The following is a 4,821-nucleotide window of genomic DNA, read 5'->3' on the forward strand; positions in this document are numbered from 1 at the left end:
TGAGATTTATCATGTAATCGAGTTAGTTTTGTTAGGGTTTGATCCCTAGTATCCATTATGTTCTGAGATTGATGTTGTTATGACTTTGCTATGCTTAATGCTTGTCACTAGGGCCCGAGTGCCATGATTTCAGATCTGAACCTATTATGTTTTCATGAATATATGTGAGTTCTAGATCCTATCTTGCAAGTCTATAGTCACCTACTATGTGTTATGATCCGGCAACCCCGAAGTGACAATAATCGGGACCACTCCCGATGATGACCATAGTTTGAGGAGTTCATGTATTCACTATGTGCTAATGCTTTGTTCTGGTTCTCTATTAAAAGGAGGCCCTAATATCCCTTAGTTTCCAATAGGACACTGCTGCCATGGGAGGGTAGGACAAAAGATGTCATGCAAGTCCTTTTCCATAAGGACGTATGACTATATCCGGAATACATGCCTACATTACATTGATGAATTGGAGCTAGTTCTGTGTCACCCTATGTTATGACTATTACATGATGAACCGCATCCGGCATAATTATCCATCACTGATCCGGTGCCTACGAGTTTTCCATATACTAGTTTACGCTTATTTACTTTCCCGCTGCTACTATTACAATCACTACAAAATACCAAAAATATTACTTTTGCTGTCTTTACTTTTGTTGCCGCTACCACCACTATCATATTACTTTGCTACTAAACACTTTGCTGCAGATACTAAGTTTCCAGGTGTGGTTGAATTGACAACTCAGCTGCTAATACTTGAGAATATTTTTTGGCTCCTCTTGTGTCGAATCAATAAATTTGGGTTGAATACTCTACCCTCGAAAGCTGATGATCCCCTATACTTGTGGGTTATCATTGCCCAACACTTTGCTGATGATGAAAGGGCCTTCCCAAGGTGTTGAGAGCTTGTGCTGGCCGGCTGTTCGCTGAATCAGCCGGAGCACAAGGTCTCCTTCTTGGAAATTCTCGGCTTGACCTTCTGGTTGTAGTATCGGCGCAGGCTCTGCTGGTAGATGCTGGACCGGCTGAGTGCCAACAGCCGGCCCTCTTCCAACAGGTCGACGTCATCTTGATGTGCTTCTTCTACTTCCTCTTTGGTGTACATGGTGATTCGAGGGGAGTCGAATTCTATGTCCGTTGGGATGAAGACTTCGGCACCGTAGACGAGGAAGAAGGGTGTGAAACCGGTTGACTTGTTTGGAGTCGTGCGCAGACTCCAGAGGAAGGCTGACAACTCGTCAAGCCAGCAGCCGGCCGAGTGCTCCAGAGGCTCGACCAGCCGAGGCTTGATGCCGGACAGGATTATGCCATTTGCTCGCTCTACCTAGCCGTTGGACTGCGGGTGGGAAACAGACACTAAGTCCAGTCGAATGCCCTGCGTCGCGCAGAAACGGGCCAAGTCACCTTTGGCAAAGTTCATGCCATTGTCGGTGATGATGTTGTGCGGTATGCCGTACCGAATTGTTATGTCGGAGATGAAGGTCACAGCAGTCGGACCATTCAACTTCTTGATTGGTTTTGCTTCTATCCACTTGGTGAACTTGTCCACCGCGACAAGTAAGTGAGTCAAGCCGCCTCGTACCATTTTGAATGGTCCTACCATGTCCAGGCCCCAAACAGCAAAGGGCCAGGCAATGGGAATAGTCTTGAGTGCAGAAGCCGGCTGGTGTGGCTTAGAGCGGAACTTCTGGCACCCCTTGCATTTTTGGACCAAGGCCTTGGCGTCTTCAAGAGCAGTTGGCCAGAAGAAACCGTGGCAGAAGGCTTTGGCGACAAGTGCTCTTGAAGCCGTGTGGTGGCCACACTTGTCTTGATGGATGTCCTCGAGAATTGCTTGGCCTTGCTCCGACTCCATGCAGTGCTGGTAGACACCAGTGACACTATGCCTTACGAGCTCTCTGTTGACTATGGTGTAGGCTGCCGCCCGGTGTTGCACTTGACGAGCTAAGATCTCATCAGTTGGCAGCTCTTTGTTCACCTGGAATTTGAGGATGGGCTCAGCTCATGATGGTGCTGTAATTTCTGCAACCGTCAGGACTGCGACTTGGACGAGGGCGGCTGGGCTGGAGTCGGCAGCCGCTTGCTGTGTCGATGAAGTCCCCGGGCCGACTGGCATGGTCCCCGAACCAGGCTCTAGAGTCTCCGGGCCGACCGCCGCAGTCCCCGGGCCGGGTGCGACTACCACGATCCCCGCGCCGTCTGCCGGAATATTCGTGCCGTCTGCGGGGCCCTCGAGTCGGATCCGTTTGCCTTAGGAGGAGCCGGTACGAAGATAGAGTCTGACTCTGGTGATGGCTTGACAGACGGCTTTAGGAGGCGCTGAAGGGCGACGCCGGACGGTATTGCTTGTTGGGTGGAGCCGATTCGTGCCAGGGCGTCAGCTTGGTCATTGTCGTTTCTTGGCTCATGGAGAAACTCACACCCCTCAAAATATCCGCTGAGTTGCTGTACAAGGAAGCGGTAGCTCGCCATGTTTGCATCTTTGGCGTCCCAATCGCCTAACGACTGCTAGACCACCAAGTCGGAGTCACCATAGCATAGGATCCAGCGAATGCCAAGCTCTTTGGCCAGCCGGAGCCCGTGAATGAGTGCCTCATATTCGGCAACGTTGTCGGAGGCGGCAAAATGGATTTGCAGCACATATTTGAGCTTGTCGCCTTTAGGAGAGGTGAGTACGATGCCGGCTCCCAAGCCGGTGCGCATCTTGGAGCCGTCAAAATGCATCCGCCAATGGGTGGAGTCAGGCGCTGGCGGTAGATACTGGGTCTCGGCCCAGTCGACGAGGACGTAGACCAGCACTTGCGACTTGATGGCGGTGCGAGGCTGGTAGTAGATGGTGTAGGGGGCCAAATCTATGGCCCATTTGGCCACTCCGCCCGAAGCATCCTGGCTCCCGATGATCTCGGCTAGTGGAGCTGTGCAGACCACAATGATTGGATGTTCTTGGAAGTAGGGCTTCAATTTCTTGGCGGCAAAGTGCACGCCGTAGCACATCTTCTGATAGTGGGGGTAGTTTTGCTTGGAGGTCAACAGTACTTCACTCAAATAATATACCGGTCTCTGGACTGGTAGTGCCTTGCCTTCCTCCTTGCGCTCTACTACGATGACTGTGCTGACTACTCGACTGGTGGCGGCGATGTAGAGGAGCATGGGTTCTTGAAAGTGCAACTATCCATGGGTGGTTTTGGTAATTCCTAACAACATATAGCTCATTGAGCTAACATTATTCCAAGATTAATATTTCAGGAAAAGCTCAATGAATGGCATGGCATGGATGAGGAAAGTGGATCCCTCAAAATTCTAAGGACAAAAAGTTTGGCTCAAGATTCAAGATCATGACTCTACATTTTATATTTTAGTGATCCAATATCACATTGAGTCTATAGGAAAAGCCGATACTATCAAGGAGGGATGAGGTGTTGCTTAATAGCTTGCTTGCTCAAAATGCTTAGTGATATGCTCCAAAACCCTCAACTACCTTCCCACACCCACATATGACCTAAACCAAAAGTCAAACTCGGCCCCACCGATTCTTTCTATCCGGCGCCACCGAGTTTCAAATGTCATAGCCACTGCCACAAACCCTAGGCAAATCGGTCTCACCGATAGGGATCTCGGTCTCACCGAGATGGGATTGTAATCTCTCTGTTTCCCTTCGTAACATTTCGGTCTTACCGAGATGAGCGAGCGGTCCCACCGATATTGCAATGTAAACTTTCTGTTTCCCTTTTGTAACATTTCGGTCTCACCGAGATGAGCGAATCGGTCCCACCGAGTTTACCTAACCAACTCTCTAGTTAGCTTATTACCAAAATCTTTCCCACCGAGTTTGTGTAATCGGTCACACCGAGATTATGTTATGCCCTAACCCTAACCATATAGGTCCTACCAAGTTGCATCTCAGTCCCACCGAAAATCCTAACGGTCACTAGGTTTGCTGAATCGGTCCGACCAAGTTTAACCATTCGGTCCCACCGAGTTTGGCAAATTGTGTGTAACGGTTAGATTTTGTGTGGAGGCTATATATACCCCTCCACCCACTCTTCATTCGTGGAGAGAGCCATCAGAACATACCTACACTTCCAATACACATTTTCTGAGAGAGAACCACCTACACTTGTGTTGAGGTCAAGATATTCCATTCCAACCATATGAATCTTGATCTCTAGCCTTCCCCAAGTTGCTTTCCACTCAAATCTTCTTTCCACCAAATCCAAATCCTGTGAGAGAGAGTTGAGTGTTGGGGAGACTATCATTTGAAGCACAAGAGCAAGGAGTTCATTATCAACACACCATTTGTTACTTCTTGGAGAGTGGTGTCTCCTAGATTCGCTAGGTGTCACTTGGGAGCCTCCGACAAGATTGTGTTGTTGAACCAAGGAGTTTGTAAGGGCAAGGAGATCGCCTACTTCGTGAAGATCTACCGCTAGTGAGGCAAGTCCTTCGTGGGCGACGACCGTGATGGAATAGACAAGGTTGCTTCTTCGTGGACCCTTCATGGGTGGAGCCCTCCGTGGACTCGCGCAACCATTACCCTCCGTGGGTTGAAGTCTCCATCAACATGGATATACGATAGCACCACCTATCAGAACCACGACAAAAACATCCATGTCTCCAATTGCGTTTGAATCCTCCAAACCTTCCCTTTACATTCTTGCAAGTTGCATGTTTTACTTTCTGCTGCTCATATACTCTTTTGCATGCTTGCTTGAATTGTGTGTAGATGGCTTGACTTGTGCTAAGATAGCTAAAATCTGCCAAGAACTAAAATTGGGAAAAGGCTAGATTTTTATTTGGTCAAGTAGTCTAATCAACCCCCCCCCC

This window comes from Triticum dicoccoides, chromosome 3A (assembly GCF_002162155.2).
Source record: "Triticum dicoccoides isolate Atlit2015 ecotype Zavitan chromosome 3A, WEW_v2.0, whole genome shotgun sequence".
Taxonomy (NCBI): domain Eukaryota; kingdom Viridiplantae; phylum Streptophyta; class Magnoliopsida; order Poales; family Poaceae; genus Triticum; species Triticum dicoccoides.